At 39.6% G+C, this 21,029-nt stretch overlaps 1 protein-coding gene and 1 non-coding gene across 4 annotated transcripts in view; one reads left to right on the plus strand and one right to left on the minus strand.

Annotated features, from left to right (window-relative positions):
• The window catches only part of TGFBR3 (transforming growth factor beta receptor 3), a 193,838-nt gene that overhangs the window by 50,157 nt on the left and 122,652 nt on the right, over window positions 1-21,029 (plus strand). The gene's annotated exons all lie outside the window — the stretch shown is intronic.
• TRNAG-ACC (transfer RNA glycine (anticodon ACC)) lies at window positions 7,717-7,789 on the minus strand. The gene has a single exon. It is a non-coding gene; the product is annotated as a tRNA-Gly (tRNA).

Consider the following 21,029-nt stretch of genomic DNA (forward strand, 5'->3'; position numbering starts at 1 on the left):
TTCCTTGAGATAAGTGGTCCACTGACATCTTACTGTTCTTTATTTTATAACAGCTTTATTAAGATGTAATTCACATACCATACAATTCACTTGTTTAAAGTGTATAATTCAATGGTTTTTAGTATATTCACAGAATTGCCCAACCACCAGCACAATCAATTTTAAAACATTTTCATTACCCCCAGAAGTAACTCTATACTCATTAACTATCACTCCCTACTCTCACCTTCTCCCAGACCTGGCAACCACTAATCTGCCTTCTGTTTCTATTTTGGACGTCCCACATAAGTGGAACTAAGCAGTATGTAACTTCTTGTGTTTGGCTTCTTTTACTCAGCATGTTTTCAAGATTTATCATGTATCAGTATTTCATCCCTTTTTTATGGCCAAATCATATTCTGTTGTATGTATATACAACATTTCATTAATCCATCATCAAATGATGAACATTTGTGTTGTGTCTAGTTTCTGGCTATTATGAATAACGCTGCTGTGCACATTTGTGTACAAGTTTTTGTGTGAACATATATTTTTATTTCCCTTGGGTATGTATATACTTAGGAATAGCTGAATCATTTGGTAACTCGATGTTGAACCTTTTGAGGAACTGCCAAACTGTTTTCCAAAATGTGCTCTTTTTCATTCCTCACAGCAATATTTGAGGGTTCCAGTTTCTCCACATCCTGGCCAACCCTTGTTATTGTTTGGTTTTTCATTATAACCATCCAAGTGGATGTCAAGTGGTATCTCAGTATTTGTTCATCAATTGAAAAAAAATAAACAATTTGCATTTTCAGAAACTCTCTGTTAGGTAAGAAGACTGAGTAACCTTTGGCCCTTTCCACCTCCTTTCTGGTCTCATCTCTTTCATGTATTTTTCTCTTAATTCATATTCCAAAGACATTAAATTGTTTTACAGTCTCCACACTACTGCACTGTTTCTTACCTGTAGGTGTTTGCTGGTGCTTTTCCTTGTGCCTGGAATGGGGATGCTAATGCTAAAGCTAATAGGGCCTCCCCGGTGGCTCAGATGGTAAAGAATCTGCCTGCAGTGCAGGAGACCCAGGTTCAATCCCTGGGTTGGGAAGATCCCCTGACAAAGGGAATGACTACCCACTCAAGTATTCTTGCCTGGAGAATCCCATGGACAGAGGAGCCTGGAGGGCTACAGTCCATGGAGTCGCAAAGAGACACAACTGAGCAACTAACACTTTCAAATAATGCTAATACTAATAATGATACTGCACGGTTCTTACACAGCCAGTAAGTCATAGAGCCAGCAGTCTGGCTCCAAATCTGTGTTCTTTTTAATTAAATTAATTAATTAAAAATATTATGTATTTATTTATTTGGCTGTGCCAGGTCTTAGTTGAGGTGTGCGGGATGTTCGATCTTCATTGTGGCATGCAGGATCTTTAGTTGTGCATGTGGGATTTCATTCCCTGACCAGGAATGGAACCCGGGCTTCACAGAGTATTAGCTGCTGGACCTCCAGGGAAATCTCTAGGGAGTTAATAAATTCTCTCATTCTTTACATTTTTTTTTTTTCAGTTTTTATAGAAATTTCACAATGTGATATTAAGATATTTTATCAGTACTAATAGACTATTTTAACTGCAGCATATGTATTTCTTGGTACAGATGTACCCTCATGAATGTTTACATTATTTCTAGTATGTCTCTGGTGTATTTACAATTATACCAATTATAATTGGTGTGATCTCATTACAGTTATGGTATAATGCCTTTACAGGGATGTTGGGCACTTCAGTTACTCCACAATCCTATCTGAGAAGGTTGTAACAGGTTCAAAATGTTCCTATTGGCCTTTTTGAAATTGAATGATCAACTCTTTGAAAGTATTAATTGAGCATTATCATCATTTTATAGGCAAAATTTAGTAAACTTTTTAACAAGTGCTTGCTGCTGCTGCTGCTAAGTCGCTTCAGTCATGTCCGACTCTGTGCGACCCCATAGACGGCAGCCCACCAGGCTCCCCCATCCCTGGGATTCTCCAGGCAAGAACACTGGAGTGGGTTGCCATTTCCTTCTCCACAGTGCTTGGTACGTTCTTATGTATTATCTCACTAAAATCTTTTATTAATCCCGTGAAAAATGTGCTACTATTTACTATTTTCTGAAACTAAAACTTAGAAAGATTGTGACTTGCAAAAAAGTGACATGGCTTTAAGAAACCAGTTCAAATTTGCACCCTCATCTTCTGATTACCAATTCAGTGTCTGTTTCCCCATTGTTCTGAAGCTGGTCTATTCCCTCCTAAGAGACTTAAAGGAGAAAAATTACAGAAGGTAAAATGTCTATGAAATAATGTATTATAGCATGAAGAGAGCAAGGAAGAGCAAGCATCTCTAGATTAAGGGTTGGAGTTGGTGGGGAAACCTCTGCCCCTGTCATCAGGCTTGGAAGTGAGATTCATGACTTCAGGGAGGACTCCTAAGAGGCCTTGGTGCTCTGACAGCAATGTCCTGCTATTGTGAACTGTGGATTTACTATCATGCTGAGAAAAATCAATCACCACCAGGAAAGGCTGTGTGCTTAGATGCAGCCGACTCCTGGAGGCCCTCTCCCAACTGGAGAACGGCCCTCAGTGGATGAATTGTCTCAACTTCCTTTGAGTTTTAATTTCTATATAGATCAAAGGGTTTGCCTGTGGGATGGCCTGGCTCTTTGAAAGTGGCCCCTTTTATAGGGACTAGAGTGAGGTGATGGTCAGGGTTGAAGGGTTGTTTCAAGCTCTTCCTAGACCCTGCGTTTGCAGGTCCCCTGAAGTACAGAGGTAGAATTTGAGCAGTTTGGGTTAGGGGAATCAGTTCTGTTCTCCGGCAAAGTGACTTATGTCCATCAAGCCTATTGGCAATGAAAAAAAATCGAAAATAAATCCTCAAAGTTATTTGAGGAAGAAAACTTAGAAGTCTGAAAACGAAGCACAGTATAACAGAACACAAACCCATAATAGAGTAAATGACATTCTTAGAATGAATGTGTCAGCACATTTAACAGACACATAGTCAAGTAGGTGGTGATGCAGTATGTGTATAAAAGTCAAAAGCACAAATGTAGTCAGTGTTTACATTCAGCCTCCCACCTCCAAAACACAGCCATGAAAGGTCCCGCTTGTGGATGTGGAATTACATCTCTGAATAATCCCTTGGTCCACTTTCCCCCCTCCTTTCCTCAAACACATATTTTGGTTTACTTCCCTAAAGATACATGATATATATGAGGAAACATAGTCTCACACCTCTCTGAGTAGTGTGAAAATATAATGTTTTGAAATACCAGGGACTCAGGTCCACCAGGAATCCGAAACGCTGGTTTCCAGCCACAACTGTGCTGGAATGAAAATAGAAAACAATGAGGCATGTGCAGAGTCAGCTTTACTTTCTGTCTCAGCTCAGCAGTTTTCCCGCTGTCCTAAACTTTCCTTAAAAAAAGGGGGAAAAAGAGGAAATGATCTGGCTTAAAAATAATCTTAATTGTGAAAAGTGAAAATATCAGATAGCAGCTCAGACTGTGAGGACATTTATTTTTTAAAACAATCAAAACTGAATCAATGGTGAAAAATCTCACTGTTCTTTGCTGGGTTGCACGACATGGTACACACCTCACCACACATGTAAATACAAATGCAGTCATGGATTTTCATGGCGGGGTGGTACAAGCTGTATTTGGTCATCATGAAGCACTAGTTTTATTTTTGCTTCTGCTGCCTGCTTGCTGTGGAATCTTGGAAATGTCACTTTTATTCATTAATCAAGTAGTTCCACTTAACAAGTATTTCTTGTATGCTGATTATATTTGAGGCTGTGACTATGTGCTGTGAGGATTAGATCAGTTAGATCAATTTTCTGACTTTAATATACTTAGATGCTCGGGCAATCATGAAGAAATGCTCAGTGTTGCAGCTTGCTGTGATGGTGTGTGTCCATCTGGGAAGAAGCAGCTTGCCGTAGGAATCCAGAGGAAATGTCTAGTGAAAGAGGCTTCTTAGAGGCTGTGAAAGCCACTGAGGTAGTCTTGAAAGGCCAGATGGCTTCTAGACAGTGGGGAGTAAAGATTAGGTGCCAGAGCTGGGGAAGCACTTGGCCTTTTGGATGACCAGAACCTAGGAGAATGTGGGACTCTGTTTTGATAGAAGCTGACTGCCAAGTGAAACTGTCTTTTAATTTCTCTGGGTCTCAGTTTCCTCCTCTGAAAGAAAAGACAGTTGAAAAAAAATTTTTTTTAAAGAAGGATTTATTTATTTATTTTCTTTTCTGGCTGTGGTGGGTCTTTGTTGTTGCACACAGGCTTTGTCTAGTTGCAGTGAGTGATGGGTACTCTTTCTTGCAATACACAGACTTCTCATTGTGGTGGCTTCTCTTGTTGCAGAGCATGGGCTTTAGGCACCTGGGCTTCAGTAGCTGTAGCTCATGGGCTCAGTAGTTGCAGCGCGTGGACTCTAGAGCACTGGCTCAATGGCTGTCGCGCACAGGCTGGGTTACTATGAGGCATGTGGGATCTTCCCAGACCAGGAATTGATCCAGTGTCCCCTGCACTGCAACAGGGAGTCTTAGCCACTGGACCACCAGGGAAGCCCCTGAAATTTCTTTCTGTTTCAGTGTGCCAAAGAAAGATGGGATTAAAAAGAAAAAGAAAGAAAGAAAGATAGGATTATGTTTGTGGCCAGGTATGCCAATTGCCACTGGTCTTAGGCAGTTAGTGCTTGAAAACAAATAGGATTTGTCCTTTATAAAAAGTAGACATCAAAAGGCTTTCTCCTCCCCACCCCGTTCTTATTTTCTCATTTTAGCACTTTTATCACTCTTTACTGTAGGATGGACTTGTAGAAACTTACTTGGTAAATAGGGGAAAAAAGCCTAAGTGATGTTTCAAGTCTTTTTCATGAATGGTACAGATATCCAAATTTATTAATAGTTTAAAGATAGTAATTTAAGTTGAAAGATTTGTTAGTAAAGTATTATTTCGAACATTCATATACGCATCTGTAAAAGGATAGAAGCTGAGGTAGAGGAAGATGTAAACATCAAGTACATTCAGATTTTTTTCCCTGTTATCAGTAGCATCCTTCAGAAAATACTGATTAAAACTGAAGGCTGTTTCCAGCTCTTGGTTTACTTGCCTCATAGCACACCAAGTCAAGGCTGAGCTGGTGCTTCCAGAAAGCACAGACTTCCTTTCTGGTTGGACATAATCCCATATTTTGTTTGACCTTCAGAATACTCATAGCCTTGATGGAATATATGGGCCAGCATTTGTCCTGGCAAGGCCAGGACAGTGTAAGTTTGGTGTCCTCAGGGATTGCTTTATAGGTTGTTAAAAGCAATGGGAGGAAGGTGACTATAGTAACTCAGACATTTGCGTCCTTTCCGGCTTAAAAATCAAGGGGGTGATTTAAAACAGGTGGTATTTGAAAACAAACAAGCAAAAAACTTCTTGCAGTTCCTATTTGTCTAAACCTCTGAGAACTCTGCCAAGGTCAGACTGTTCTTTTGCGAATGACCTTGTCATGAAGAGGGGATTGCATCTCATTTATTACACTGTGTTAAAATCTGCAATCCTCTTCTGACTGTCAAATACAGACCTTGGAAAGAGCACAAGTTCCATGCTTTTTGTACAATATGTTCTTTATGATGCTTTGTGTGTAAAAATATTGTCAGAGGGTTAGGACTTGTGTTAGCATACTAATAATTAGCTGGGGTTAGGCCTCATGGTACCTTTTTTTGATTAGGCCAGAGTCCAAAATCTAAGACAGAGTTAAAAATTATTGTTCTTTTTATTTTTTCACTTTAATAGATGTATTATTAAATGTATGTATGTATTATTTTTTTCCTCTTCCAATTTTATTGAGATATAAGTTGACATATAATGCTGTGTGTGTTTAAGGTGAACGGCATAATGATTTGACTTAAATATATTAGGAAGCGATTACCACAATGTTAGTGAACATCCATCATTTTATAAAGATACAAAATAAAAGAAAAAGAAAAAATTTTTCTTGTGATGAAATTTACTCTCAACTTTCACATATACAACAGTGTAAACTATATTAATCATATTATAGATAACATCTTAGTTCTTATTTGTCTTGTAACTAGAAGTTTGTACCTTTTGTCTTCATCCAATTTCCTCTCCTACCACCCCTCTTATTATTCTCACAGAAAATACATAACTAGAGTTATTTCATATACTGGGTTTTTGAGTACTTAGTGAGGTCAGTGATTCTCACTATTTAGGGCCAATTTGATTTTGTCAGATGTGTAATTGCAAAGACATAAGTGATAAGATAATCAGGGATTAGATGGCTTCATATGTGGGAACATGAAGATGTTTTCTTTAATAGGAATACCCATTATATGGGTGTAATTACTGGTGCTTGGTGGTAGAGAATCCGCCTGCAATGCAGGAGACCTGGGTTCGATCCCTGGGTCGGGAAGATCCTCCGGAGGAGAAAATGACAACCCACTCCAGTATTCTTGCCTGGGAAATCCCATGGACAAAGGAGCCTGGTGGGTTACAGTCCATGGGGTCATAGAAGAATTGGACATGACTTAGCAACTAAACAATGATGGAAAATAATCATATCCTAATCTAGTTGAAATCCTGTATTAATTTAGGGGAAAAAAGTAAAATAAGTGCTTTTTATTCTGCTTATTTAAAGAGATAGGAAAGAATGTATGTAACTTAGTTTCTTAACGCTTCAGTTTGCTTTTGATGTGCGCATACTAGGTAAAGTTATACTTGCATGTTAACGCTTATAGCTTGAGTCTAAAGTTCAATTGTGGCCCATAGATGGGAACCATCTCTAGTGGTTTCCAAAATACAATCCCCTAAAGATGAAGAGACCCCACAACTGAAATAGGTGGTGTGTTCAATTTAAGTAAACATTTGGGAGTTCAGAAAGTATCCAGCATTATCTCATCACTGTCAGAAGTAATTGCAACATCACTGCTGTGCACCAGCCCATGTTGTTGACCGTATGGATGTTTGCTGTTCACTCAATGACATAAGCAAAATATTTTTTTAAAAGATACAAAAGAATATGTTAGACACAGTCTATAAGTCCAAATAATATCTATTTGCTTTTTGCAGTTGAGAAAGCAGGAGTGGTAAGTGAAGCTCAAAGGGTTAAGTGTGAAAAATAAATGAGAAAAATGAGAAGAAAAATTGATCTTTTGATAATCTTTGTCAAGTGTGTTCTCGAAGACCAGCCTCGGATTTAAATTATTATATGCCTGGAGGCTTTAGCTTCCAGTAGTTCTTCATTAGGAATTCAGCCTTGAGTCGAACTTTGAGATAGGTTTTTTTTTTTTTTCTTTTTAATTACCAAGAGACCAATCTGTTGTAGTTTGTTGATCTATTTTCTCCTCTTACTGTCTTTCTGTTGCTTTCTGCATGAGCTGCTGTTTATTCTGAAACACTGGGCGTCCACATGTAGAATTAGGGTTTGCCTGCTTCTGTCTTAACTAAGAATGGAGACAATCTGACCTGATATCTCAGTTTGCAAGTTTAAGTGGACTCGGAGGGGTTCAAAGCCAGTTCTTTGCTCTAAGTTCCAATTTCTAAAGCCCTCTTTTCTTTCTTTCTTTCTTTTTTTAATATTTGTTTGTTTGGCTCTGTCAGGTGTTAGTTATGGCACGCAGGATCTTTTAGTTGTGGCAATTGAACTCTTAGTTGCAGCATGTGGGATCTAGTTTCCCTGACCAGGGATCGAACCTGGGCCCCCTGCATTGGTAGCACAGAGTCTTAGCCACTGGACCACCAGGAAAGGTCCCCGCCCCACCATTTCTTGATGTAATAAATACACGAGTTTCCACTGTGAAGGCTTCTGCACTCGTCTGTCTTTGCTTAGCCTTCTGGCGTCAGCTGTTTCGAAGTCTGATCACAGTCAGCTTTTTTGCTTGTGAGTTGATTTTATAACAGAGCTATTAAAGTCCAAACTCTTTGTTAGGCAAATCTAAGTCATTATTTTTTATATAGATATCTCACTTTATAGAATTCTTAAAGAATTATAAGCTTATGGAATTCTTTGCTACCCATTATGTTTGTTCATTTTGGCAAGATAGGCAGTATTAGCCCCAGTTTACAGGGAAGGAAACTAAGTAAGATGGCCCAGGTCAGGGAGCTTGTTAGTCACGGATTTTAGAGTAGAACCCAAGTCCTCTAAATCCAAGTCCAGTCTTCTGTTTTCTATGTTTCTATGTCCATATTGTATGTTGTGAGCTTCTTTTTTGAAAGGAAAAGATAAGATGGTAAGGAGAAAGGAGATTCAATTCTATTGATTTTTCTTGCGTTTGTTAGTCATCTCTTTGTTTTTGTATAGAGCTTCCTGATTTAGTTAGGAAAAAAAACACCCTTTCATTTGTTTTGCTAACAGTTCTGGAGATTAGCTAGGACAAGTATTATCCTTACTTTAAAGCTGAGAACACCTGAAGCTCAAGGAAGTGATAGGTTATTAACAGACTTAGAGCCATAGAACAGAGAGGGTTGGACTAAGACTAAAGTGAAGGAGAATTAAATGTGAGCCTTTTCTTTCTGTAACATACATGGAGCCTCTATTATGTGTCAGTTGCCATGTTAGATGTCATGGATTCAAAAACTGTTTTTAAGAGTTTGAGAGTAACAATGTACATACGACTGTATATTAAATAGATAAACAACAAGGACCTATTGTATAGCACAGGGAACTAAACTCAGTATTTTGTAATAACCTATATAGGAAAAGAATCTGAAAAAGAGTGAATATTTATATAACTGAATCACTTTGTGGTACACCTGAAACTAACACAACACTAACTCAAGTATACTTCAATTTTTAAAAAGACTGAAAAAAAAGAAAAAAATACCTGTTTTAAAAATTGTCTCAGTATGTCAGAGATTTTTAGAGTTTGTGGGGTGGTGCCGGGAATTAATTTTGTTTAAGCAAATCATTTCTCTAGTATGGAGGAGGGTGTAAATTTGGAAGATGTTATGTTATAGAACTGCAGCCAGATATAGATTTACTTTTGTGTTTGTTTTATTTGCTGGTTTATTCATTCCTATGCATTAGGATAGAAAAATAAATATAGTTCTGGTTTGGCTCCCTGAAATAGTTTTTATATTTTCTGGAATTTCCTCACTTATTGTCTTTAATATTCCAAAGTTTTATTATGACTCATTTTGGCCACCCAATAATAGAAGAAGTTGGTGTCGGCCTGTTGGAAGAGGCTCATTAAGTAATTTGGAGGAAATATGTTTTTGAAGTCTATAAATACTAATTTTGGTATTGAGATTGGTGTCATGGGTGTCAGTTTTGTATGTTTGTGTATGTTTTGGATGGGAGAGGATAAAATGTTATGCTAAAAGAGCTTAGTTTAATTTTTCACTTTGGCTCAAATATGTGGTTTTACCATAAACTACTAAAAGTTTCCTGTTCTTATTTGATGAAAAGGTCACTTCCATTCATTGTTTCCATGGAACTTCCTATACTTTTTACAGTAAAAAAGGTTGAAATGGAGGATAAATTATGAGTTATCTCTAGGAGCAAAGAAACTCTATTTCATTTCAGAAAAAGCTTTAAAAAGTGAGCCTCCCTGAGTCTGAAACTGCAGTAGCCCTCAATATATGCCTTTCCTTATGTAAGCATGTCTTGAAAGGAATTCAGCCTGACCTGTAACTCAAACTAACATGGGAAGGTAGGGAAGAGTCATGTCATGACTTGATCTGAGAAAGCTGCAGGATGATACCGTGTACTGTAGAGAGGCTATTGGAGTGGCTTTGTTGTGTGTTTTCTTTCTGAAATGGCACTGTCCAGCACATAGCCTCCCCTGCACTGTATTTATACCGGGGATCATTTGTACTGGCTGGGAACAGGGATCGCTGGTAGGAGTGTCTGATCTCCCTAATGGTGCCTGAAGGAATGGTGATGCCATGTCCCATTGAGGAATGAGTGACATATGTGCAAATGATGCTAAAATTGTGATTAATTGGGGACATGTAGGTTTTATATCTTCATCGTGAAAACCGAACAGAAGAGGCTCTATCCTGAGACCTTTATGTAATACACATGAGATCTCACCATATATTTGCTTTCTCCTCTTCTTGAATATAAAATTCTTCTTGAAGATAAAATTTGAATCCCTGGAGCAATGGGAGAGTAGGGCTTTTAGCACAGTTTTTGTGAGAGCTAAATTCCCAATGATTCACCCTTAGTGCATAAGCTTCATTTTTTATGAAGCTTGCCATTCAATTAGATCTTTGTGGTCACTGTCTGTAATATTGTTAATATTTTTATACCTTCATATTATTATACAATGTCAGTTTTACAGCAGGTGTGTGTATCTGGAGCACATGAAGAAAGCCAGTATGTTTCGTGAGTTATCAGGAAAATAGCTGTCAAAAGTCATGGAAGTTCCTCTGGAAGTGGGATGGCCTTCATCCAGAGCTTGCTGACTTAGAATCGAGTGTAAAAGATGGTAGTCATGGGCTTGAGGCAAAGACACAAGCTTTCAGCTAGAGCTGGGAGAAACAGAAGTGTAAAAAGTATAAGCAGAATTATAAAACAGAGAAATATGGGACCATTTGGTGTAGAGATAAAAACTAAAACACCATACCAAGTTTAATAAATTGTCATTAGTATTTGTACTGATGACCCTGTGTCCTCAAGAAATAAAAAAAAAATTAGTGATATTTAGGATGTATAAGATGGCCAGGAAATAATTATGTATGCAGTATATTTTAGGTAGATTTATCTTAGAAATGACTAAAGTTACTTTCTTTCTTGAAAGGAGTAAAGCCTAGTTATTTGGAAGATTTGCTTATGTGGGCTATCTCATTGCTAGTCAGTGCTGAATCAATGAGGCATTGATGGTGGGGTGGTGCGGTCGTTCTTTGGGCCAGATGCGATAGGTGGGAAGAAGGGAGGGGGAATGATATAAAATACTGAGAGAAGGAATTAATTACTACTGTAAATAATGGATTAGTGTAGTTTTGGTACACTTTTCTGTGCAGATTTTGAAACAAAGCTATTTTTGTCTTAGGAATTGGCATGCAAAGGATTTTATTTTCAGATTGACCATTTGAAAGTATTAGAACTTGTCTCCACGTGAGAAAAGGTGAATTCCTTCTGGTAGAGTAGTTTCCTTAGGTTCACTTGAGAGGAAGAGGGGAGCAAGTTGATCCAGAGTGGAAAAACACCGGAGAAAAGTTTTCCCCGAAGTAACACACAGATTTCAGGAAAACAAAAATTGCTTTGATTGAATGTGACAAACTAAAAAAAAAAAAAAAGCTGAGCTTTGAAACATCATATGACACGTCTGTTTTGAAAGGTTGCTTTGTCAGATACGGCTGTGTGTTTCACAGTACTTTGCTGTGTGTGAAGTTTTGTCATGAGCATGCTCAGTAGATGTTTTTCTGAACAGGTATCTCATTTATCCTAGTTTTAAAATTGGGGGAGGGTGTGGAGAGTTTATTAAACAACAGAACATTATTTTATACCTATCTTTAGGTTAAATGCACTATGGTTGAATCAAATCCCTCTCTTTTAGTCTTTTATTAAATTGATACCTCTGTTTAGATTTTATCTTTATAGAAGTTGCTTATCACGGGAAAACCCAAAACTTCTGATTTATTGCATGGCATGGTAGGGGCTTCCCTGGTGGGTCAGACGGTAAAGAATCTGCCCTCCAATGTGGGAGATCTGGGTTTGATCCCTGGGTCAGGAAGATCCCCTGGAGAAGGAAATACTCCAGTATTCTTGCCTGGAGTATCCCATAGACAGAGGAGGGCTTCAGTCCATGGGGTTGCAAAGAGTTGAACATGACTGAACAACTAACACAGAAACACATGGTCTTAAAAATTGAGATCACAAAATTCCCTGAATACCTTTAGCAAACCAATGTCACTTGTTTTTGCCTTCATACCTACATTAATGTGAATTATTATTGATTTAAAAGTAAAAGAACCAAGCAAATTCCCAATTCCAGAAGAGGAATTTTTGTGTGCGCTAAGAGTTCCCAGATCCCTGAATGAAATTCATTATGGAGTGTATTTCCTCTATTTATAATGAAGCTATATAAGAAAGGGTTTCTTTTGTGGCTCAGCTGGTAAAGAATCCGCCTACAATGCAGGAGACCTGGTTCGATCCCTGGGTTGGGAAGATCCCCTGTGGAGAAGGGAAAAGCTACCAGCCCTCCAGTATTCTGGCCTGGAGAATTCTATGGACTGTATAGTCCAGGGGGTTGCAAAGAGTCGGACATGACTGAGTGACTTTCACTACTTTCTATATAAGAAAAATTATGTGCCTATGCTGTTTGTGAAGTAACTCTTGCAATCACTGATCTTTGCTTTATAAGCCTCTTAAATTCAGACTTAGGAAGAATATTTTCTTATCCAAAGAACTGATTTGTTTCCTTTTTTGAGATCTTGTAAACGTCACATTTTCTTTTTTTTAACCTTGACTGGTGGGAAGCTCAGAATTAGGTTTGGTGTGCAAATAAAGTTGTTTCCGAAGTTCTTCAATAAAGTTTTTTTCTTTTTTTTTTTAAATAGCCATTTTAAATTGATTGCCAGTTTAAGTTTTCTGGGCCTGTTTTTTTGGTATGTTTCTATTTTTTTTTAATTACAAGCCCCTCAGTTTCCTTTCTAGAAGTGGTTGAGTATATGAATAATAAAGGACTATTTTGCATGGCATTTTGGTTGGATCAGGAATTTTCTAGGAATGGAACTTATTAAAGCTGGGGGATTCTGTATCAGACCTATCTTGGTACCTTAATTTTGCATAATTTGGGACCAGAAGCTTGGAAAAACTTGTCTGAAATTCAGGAAGAAGAGGCGAAGGTCTTTTTACCAACCACTGTGGGTGATAGTGAGGTGATTGAACTACATAGCCCCACAGTTCCTTTAGCTCTATGATTCCTAATGCGAAAGGAGGTTGAGACAGGTTAAATAGTACCTTTTTAGGACATATTCTATAGTTGGAGAGTTGGTAATAATAATTATAGTTAAATGATAATAAAAATGAGTGAATCCTAAGAACTGGTTGTTTGACTGAAGAATTCATTACCCAAAAAGTGTTTGTGAACACCTGCCTCATGCTAAGCGCTGTGCCAAGCACTTGGGTAGATAGAAGGTGCGCAAAAGAAGCATGGTCCCTGCCTTCATGGTGTTTCCAGCTAAGTAGAAGACACCCAGACACAAGCTAGGAGAAATGAAACAATAGGTTCATAACTAAAAGCTGTCACTAGCCATAAGGAAAAAAAATGTAATAAGAGGCTTATGGAGTCTCCGAATTTAATAAGATATGAAAATGTGGTTCCAGTCCAGGGCTGCTTAGCACAAATATCCATCTGTCTTTCGAAGGTCTGTTGTCCCTCTGTCTACACTGAGAAGTCCTGTCAATGGCTTTGTTTAACTGAACCCTGGAAATTCTAGCTTCATCTATACTCCTGAGCCTTTTAGCTTCACTGTGAAAGGAGAAAGAGCACATTATTTTTTATAGATTTCTTTGCAAACTATCAGCTGTTTCTTAACAGAAGCACCTGAGCAGCAGCGAGCTACCTTGTTTGAAGAGGAAGAACTATGATTTAGTATTATAATTGGATTTGATATATCATTGATGCAGCATTTCCTGCATTCCTTTAACTACCAATTGTTGAATGCCCTGTCTATATATAAAATCCTTAAAGTCAATGTATTTTAGTTCATGGCCCAGTTTGTACACGTGGCTGTAATTAGTAATATTTTTCATGGCCAAACCAATAGTTGGCAGATTTTCCTTTTTTAGTCTCTTGCCTTCTATTTATAATTAGGACCAGCAGTTATAGCCTGTGATTCACCTCCCCAGCAGTTGTGGTTTCCCCCTTCCGTCCTTTCTACCATCCCCCCACTTACAGCTTCTTGTCTTGCCACTAACCCAGACCCTGCACCCCAGCCCTAACGGAGGGCTCAGCCGTCCCTGAGAAGCATGTTATAATTCTGTTGCAGCAGGTTATAATTCTGTGTTCGTGTGCATGTCTTTACTTGTATTTCTCCCATTTTTTCCTTTCTCATCAGACACCAATTTGCTAGAGATTAAAAAAAGAAATTACTTTAGTGATTATCTTAAGTGGGAGTCGAAATCTGAGAGACAAATTTGGTGATGTTATCCCTCAGGGTTAATGAGGAGTGGCTTTTCAGCCCTGCAAATTTCACTTTACTGTAAAATATTGCCTTAGTAGGAATTAAATTATAATTTTTATTGGTTGCATGCCTAAATTGAATTTAATATTTTGATTCCAGATCAATTATTTTCCTTTTAATAAGGAAGTATACTTAAAAAATTATTTTGTGTATCTCAAAAACACAGTAGGAGGAAACAGATTCCATTTTCTTCCATCCTCCAAATCTTCCAATTTGTTCTTGGTCCCTGTGCTGAATCATTTAGGCAATAACATTCCATAAATTCTAATCTCCTCATAAATGAATTTTGTAGCCAATGTTCCCTTCAGTCCCAGGTACCTTTAGATCTTGTCAGAAAAACAGGAACAAGTGTACCATCTTATCGATGGAAAGTAAACAGTAAGAAAGTTGGCCAAGATGGTGCCTGATTATTCTCTTTCTGGATTGTGGGAATCCCTGGAGGCAGAAACATGACCTATTCTCACCTTTGGGAGTTGTACTTCCAGATTGTGCTCTGAGAACTGGAATTTTTACTCTAATTCTGAATATAGTTTTATTTTAAATCTTCTGAGTGCAGTTCTTAGAAATAATTTTTGGGGAGTAATGGCTAGGGAATAGTATAAGAACATCTTATCTTGGATATTTTATTAATATCATTCTAAAAGTTCATAAAGAAAACATTTTTTTTTTCAGTTGGAGAAAATGTTTTCATTCATTTATTTCTCCTCTCCCTAGAGGATTTTATGTTTCTAACAGTAATTGAAATTTGTAAAGTATCTGCATGTATAGGGTCTCATTTGATCTATGAATTGAGCCTGTCATAATGTAAAAGAAAGGGAGATTATGGGAAACTTAAAGACAAGGCCAAACAACTATAAGTGGCAGACCTGGATTTAGAATGCAGCTCTCGGAGCTCCTGGTCTAGTGTTCTTCCTGTACCACTAGGTCTCTAATGCAAGGCTCTTTGCAGTGGCCAGTGGTGACTTCTGGGACATGCTTCTTCTGCTACCTTTTCTCTTCAGGTTATTAAAAAAAAACAACAACAAAACACAAAATGAAACAACCCCCCAGAGCTGGGTAAATCCCCCGATACTTCTAGGTTGTATAGTGGTGTTTTGCTTAGATGGAAGAGTAGGTGGCTTGGCACTTGCCAACACTTTGAGAATTTAGATTCTTAAAGAAGCTCTGCCCATTGTTTCCTTTTGAACATTTAAAAACACAGCTTGAACACAGGAAATTCTTCAACATGGATGCACCATGATTTCAACCCAACAGTGTGCAACTAACTATGCACTGGCTCTTGGCCCAAGAAGTTGGCGGGTTGACTTCTTGGAAGAGTGTTGGTTTGTCAAGAGAAAGGTTTGGATTTAGATATTCACTTGGAGAATGAATGAAACTATGATAAGATATGCCTGAGGAGCTGTTCTCTTAAAAAAAAACAACAAAAAAACTGGCTGTTTTTTCCTGAGAAATCCGTAGTACAGGATTTAGAAAATTATATGCTCTTCTGCCTATCTTTTTCCTATCAAGGATAAGCTTCAGCTGTAAGCCAAGTTTTACTGTTGAAAAAACCCAGGTGGGGGCTGTGGTAGAAAGGTCCCTCTTTGAATTTTAATGGTGGTGCATTCCACAGCCCCATCCCCAAGGGGCTGTAGCTCCAAAGAGTTGTAATTTGAGAAGGTATAAACACGAACATATGTTGTGTACACTGGAGCTTGGAGCCTTCCAGGTGTTTTTTCTTGGAACTTTGTTTTTGCATCATATCCTGATGCTTGTCACGTACCCTCTCATAAAGTTCCATTCTAGCCAGGCTGTGCCTTTGACTGAAATCACCTTGGGTGCTCTTTCTTACAGATTCTTGCATCCTGTGGGGGTAGAGGGATTTTTAGCTCAGGGGCAGAATAGATCCTGCAGTGCCCAGTCCCACAATCTGTGGGAGTTTGTCCCTCTGCGAAGCTGACGGCATTGCGGAATTCCCTGTGGGACCATAACAGAAACCTTTATTAGCCAATGGTGGTGTTGGAATAAAATCTCTCCACTGCAATGTCTTGGTCCCAGGCTATAATGTTACCCGCTGATTCCCTCTGCGTCTTTACCACTTTTATTATTGCTGAACACACGCTCCTCATTAGTACTCTGGGTGATATGGGGAATCAGTGTGTTGGAAATTATGTGGAATAGGTACCAGATGTTTGTGTCAACTTGGTATGTATTGGTATTTAAAATGCTTAAGGATCACATTTATTAAATGTGAAAATTACTTACTGTCCCTTCCCCCAAACAATCACTATCCCCCTCCCCAACCCCCAATATTGTACTCTGTGTTGCATGAGGTGTGATATTAATTTCTTTGGGGACAGATTAAATTTAAAGTGTGTGCAGCAAATGGGTCTGTTCCCAAATGCTTTGTCTGCATTCTGTCAAATCTGAGGGCTGGCCTGCAGCCAGTGGGGATGTGGGGGTTCTGTAACTGAGATTGGAATGCTGTGTTGTAGCTAAGGATATAATGAAAGGGTGAGTCCGTTTGCATTTTTTTCTTTAAGTGGAACTGGGAATTTAGACATTCATGTTATAGCCAGACCTAGGAACATTTCCCATGTGTGCAGATAAGCAGGCATTAGTGAGAAAGAGGAAGACGTTTGGTAAAATGAGAAATGAGCTTATGCTTTCTCATTAAATGTATGGCCTTTTAAGTCAACCGAAAGGTTGCAAGTGTGATCCAAGCAATTCTTTTATTGTATTTTATTTTATCAGACATGAGTTATGTTTATGTTTGGCCATGGCGTTGGCCTGTTCATCACGTCCAGAGGTGAAGGACTGGAGGATGCAGGCAGTGGCTTGTCATGGGAAGAACTTGGCTCTGGAGTCTGAGAGTAGTGGGTTTGAATCCTACCCTACTGCTTACTGGTGGTGTGTGACCTTTGGCAAGTTGCTTAACCTCTCTGAGTTCCAGTTTCCACCACTCTGAAGTGGGGGGGTTTTAGCAGAATCTTTGCAGTTGTGCTATGAGGATTAGAAACTATATGTATGTAGCATGCAGCTCAGAGAAGGTGCATAATAACTCTACACATGAAGAATTAAACCCTGGCTTATCTCAGGAGCTGGAGGCTGCGGGGTCTCACCATATGCTTCACAGCACTGCTCCAGGTGGCCCAGCTGCCGCACAGAGGGCCCCGCCTGCTGAAGGAGGCCGCTTGGTCCGGGCCACCTGGAGAGTTTCTTACCACAGGGTTTACATGAATCTGTGTTGCCTTCGGGTCGGTAAATGTTTTTACTCAGTACAAGTAGCATTTTGTGGGTGAATAGGGCCTGTGTGTCTGTCCTGGTTGCCCAGGAGGGTGTACTGAGCAGGAAAAACAGAGTCTGGCTTAATTAGATTCTTTTGGGAATTATCCCCAAAGACTTCTGGACGGGCTATGCACTAGATGTCCGGAAGAAACAGAAATACCCAGATTGGGAGGCAACAGGCAGAAGCATCTCTGGGGGTGTGTTACTGTCAGGAAGCAGTTTACTGAAATCTGCACCCAGTGCTGTGGCTTATAGCAGTATACTTACAGTGGGAATGATATCTGTTCTACCCACTTTATAGAATTTCCATAAAATGCCTTTTAACTATAAAGTACAATGCACGGTTAACAGGATTGTTGTTTGTGAACAGCATTTCTTTCCGCTGTGATCTGGGCCCTGCTGGATCTCACTGCAGTAAGGTAGCTTTTGGTGAGCCGCTCAGCAGCACCACTAGGGCATGTGCTCACTTGCTCACTTGGGCTTTGGGGAAGAGATGGCTCGGGGAGGGAAGGGCTGTGGGTTCCCAGCAGTGGCCGCAAGGGAAACTGCCAGGCCTCTGAGGCGGCCCCTGAGAGCCGACAGTAGCAGAGCTCACGGGTCACCACAAAAGTGAGTCTGTGAGTCAGACACGGTTTTGGAGCATGTTTTCCTAGTTTCCGAGCCTTTGTGACTGTGAGGTGCTTGGGCCCCATGGTGGTCATGTGAGAATCATGGCCACCTTCCTACTCCAGGCTCCTGTGGTAGAGTCTGGGGAGGGGATTAGCACTTCCCAGGTGGAAACTCTTCTAACTGGAGATGAGCCTGGCATCATGTGGGCAGCCTGGTGGGGAAGGATGGAAAGCCAGTTGCTGGAGGCAGGCTGTGGCTGCAGGAGAGGGGCAGGAAGGCCTGGAGGCTGACGCAGGAGGTGGCAGGATGAGGCTGGGGGTGTGCCTTACTGATGGGAAGGGGGGATTGTTATGCCTCCTCGGAGAGAAGGGTCTTGCCAGTGCATGTTGGGGAAGAGAGGACAAAAACAGGTTTGCGTTTCCTGCCTTCTGTGACATTTGAGGGTGGGGAAGCCCTGATGGGGACTTGATTCTTCGCAACCAAAAAGGTCCTGCTCAATTTTTTTTCCCCTTTAGCATAAGATTGAAGCTTTGTGGGGGGAAGGGATGATTAGAGGGTTTGGGATGGACATGTCCATCCGCACTGCTGTATTTAAAATGGATAACCAACAAGGACCTCCAGGGCAGCACGTGGAACTCTGCTCAATGTTATATGGCAGCCTGGATGGGAGGGGAGTTGGGGAAGAATGGATACATGTATATGTGTGGCTGAGTCCCTTCACTGTTTACCTGAAACTATCACAACATTGTTAATCAGCTATACCCCAATACAAAACAAAAATTAAAAAAAAAAAAAAGACTGAAGCTGTGGCTACTGGGTAGAGTCAAAGAAAGACTCTAAGATAGAGTCTCCTATTTGATATGATCCTTTGTGCATTGATCACCTCATTGTTCCTTCCCTTTTCCTCTCCTACCCTCTTCCTCATTAATATTTGAATGCATACCATGTGATGGACTTTATGCTGGTATAAGGGATACAGCAGAAACGGAATGATTGGATCCCACATTTTAGTGGTATTTGTAGTCCTAGAATGTATGCAGATGTTGAACAGATAATTGCACAAAAAAATATTGCTTGCTTCTTGGAAGAAAAGCTATGACTAACCTAGACAGCATGTTAAGAAGCAGAGACATTACTTTGCTGACAAAGGTTCATCTAGTCAAAGCTTTGGTTTTTTCAGTAGTCATGTATGGATGTGAGAGTTGGACTATAAGGAAAGTTGAGCACCAAAGAATTGATGCCTTTGAACTGTGGTGTTGGAAAAGACTCTTGAGAGTCCTTTGGACTGCAAGGAGATCCAACCAGTCCATCCTAAAGGAAATCTGTCCTGAATATTTATTGGAAGGACTGATGCTGAAGCTGAAACTCCAATACTTTGGCCACCTGATGCGAAGGACTGACTCATTTTGAAAGATCCTGATGCTGGGAAAGATTGAAGGTGGGAGGAGAAGGGCATGACAGAGGATGAGATGGTCAGATGGTATCACTGACTCGATGGACATGAGTTTGAGCAAGCTCTGGGATTTGGTGATGGAGAGGGAAGTCTGGTGTGCTGCAGGTCGCAAAGAGTTGGACATGACTGAGTAACTGAACTGAACTGAACTGAACCACATGAAATGCAGTGAAGAGAAATAGTACCGTGAGAGTACCAAAAAATGTATATCTAATGTAAAAGAGCAAAGAGAAGATTCCTTGAGAGATCTGAAGAATGAGTAGGGGTTCATCACACCAAGGCAGGGGTAAGTGATAGGAATGGTGGGAAAGTGTTGCTGAAAGAAACCTTGTACATGCAGGCTCTGGTGGGAAGAAGGTTGGTATTTTTGATGAAGTAAAATAAAGCCAGTATATTAATTAAGGTAGGTCGAGCTATAAATGGCAGAAAACTCAAAATAATATTGGTTTGAAATAGAGAAAAGCTACATGTATTTCATATAAAAAAAAAAGCAGTCCAGAGCTGAAGCAACAGCACCATGTTCATCAGTGACCCAGGCAACATCTGTCTTAATGATTTGTTAGACTCATCATGTTGCTACCATCTTATGGCCCAAGATGAATGTTTTAGCTCTGTCCATCACAGTCTGTATTCCAGCTAGCAGGAAGGAGGAGAGGGCAGAAGAACACAACTCCTTCCTCTCTTAAGAAACTTCTGAGAAATTGTATATATCACCTCAGGCTGTATCTAGCCAGAATTTCATCATATGACCATACATTAGCATTAGCTAGCACTTCCAGTATAATGTTGAAAACAAGTGGTGAGAGGGGATGTTCTTGTCTTGTTGATCTTAGTGAGAAAGCTTTTGGTTCCCACCATTAAGTACAGTATTAACTATGAGATCTTTTGATATAGGTTCTTTATCCAGTTAAGGGAGTTCCCATCTATTCCTACTTTGCTGGGAGTCCTAATCATGAGTGACTGTTAGATTTTGTAAAATGCTTTTTCTGCCTTTATTGATATGTGATTTTTCTCCTCATTTTTCTTTTTTAGCTAGTTGGTGAGATGGATATATTAATTGATTTTCAAATGTTGCATACTTGGGATAAATGCCACTTGATTGTGGTGTGTAATCCCTTGTATCCATTGCTGGATTTGACTTGCCAGTATTTTGTTGAGAATTTTTGCATCTGTGTTCACGAGAGATACAGGTCTGTAGTTTTCTTGCAAGGTCTTTGTCTGGCTTTGGTATTAGGGTAATGAGTTAGAAAGTATCCCCTCTGCTGCTGTCTTCTAAAACAGATTGTAGAGAATTGGTGTAATTTCTTAAATGTTTGGTAGAATTCACCAATGAGCCCATGTGAGCCCACTGTGTTTTAATGAAAACTTTCACTTTACAGAGATAGTAACTTGGGAGGCAGGTGTGAATTTGAGGCCTTGAGTGACTGGGGTAGGCTTAGAAGAGTTACTTAAGTTCATTGAACTTACATTCCTGTTCTTTAAAATGGTGATAATACCACTTGCTTATGGTGGTATTGGAATG

The sequence above is a fragment of the Dama dama genome, chromosome 20 (genome assembly GCF_033118175.1).
Source record: "Dama dama isolate Ldn47 chromosome 20, ASM3311817v1, whole genome shotgun sequence".
Lineage (NCBI taxonomy): Eukaryota > Metazoa > Chordata > Mammalia > Artiodactyla > Cervidae > Dama > Dama dama.